Source organism: Oncorhynchus clarkii, unplaced genomic scaffold (genome assembly GCF_045791955.1).
Source record: "Oncorhynchus clarkii lewisi isolate Uvic-CL-2024 unplaced genomic scaffold, UVic_Ocla_1.0 unplaced_contig_3708_pilon_pilon, whole genome shotgun sequence".
Taxonomy (NCBI): domain Eukaryota; kingdom Metazoa; phylum Chordata; class Actinopteri; order Salmoniformes; family Salmonidae; genus Oncorhynchus; species Oncorhynchus clarkii.
This window is the reverse complement of record NW_027261032.1, coordinates 267,501-268,602: the sequence shown is the minus strand read 5'-3', so window position 1 is coordinate 268,602 and position 1,102 is coordinate 267,501.

Below are 1,102 nucleotides of genomic sequence, written 5' to 3'. Positions count from 1 at the left end.
CTAATGAATGAATATGTAAATATATGAACTATAGTATCTTATTTGTTGTGTCGTGTCAAGCAGGAGAGAGTGGAGTCTGCTCCCACCTGTCCACCTATGAAGAGTGACAAGTCTCCCACCTGCTCCCACCTGTCCACCTATGAAGAGTGACAAGTCAATGGAGCGACCCGATACCAACATCAAGCCTCCTGACCCAAGGGGAGAGGGGTGATAGAAGCTTGGTCAGACTGCAACAAGCTGAAGTAATGTTGCAAGCCAGGCTCCTGAGATACAGCCTATATATGTTAGTCAGCTGAGCATGTAGGCATTAGCTTAAATTTAGCAGACGCTCTTATCCAGAGCAATTTACAGGAGCAATTAGGGTTAAGTGCCTTGCTCAAGGGCACATCGACAGATTTTTCAACTTTCAGTTACTGGCCCACCACTCTCAAACCGTAGGCTACCAGCTTGTGAAGCTAGGGTGTGACTTCAGGTCTCAAGCAAGGTTGCTTATTATGTTACAATGCCATCGTTCCATTATTTCCATTGCACCAGGCAAGCTCAATCAATCACATCTAGCTAAAGTACTGCCATTGTTGTCTTAAGCAAAGCATTTAACCTGTAAACTACAAGGGTAATGGTCTGTTGAGCTGCTCCCAGCTAGTTGATTGACTAGTGTGTCAGGGGGTGGGGTACTGAGACAGTAAAATACAAACTTCTACAATACATTTAAAAAACATGTATTCAAGGGAATTTGAAAACAAAAATACTTATGAATAACAGTTAGCGAAGAAGTTGTGAAACTTGTTATGAATGATATTGCAGCATAATGATGTTATGACTGGTCTCCTAAAGGTGGTATAAACACATTTCAAGTAGTGTTAGCTACTTATTGTTTGTTGTATTTTAGACCAATCAGACAATATTCTGGTCAGTGTGTGTTACTCTACAGTTAGTCATTTTAATGAACAGCCCTGTGTGTGTATGGTCAGTGTGTCTGCCACAAAGTGACTTGATCTGACAATCAAGTCTACTCTCGAGGATGGATACTGGACTGTGTGCCTGAGGTATGACGGGCACGAGGCTCTCTCTGTCCCCTTAGTGTATATGCAGTCTATATCAG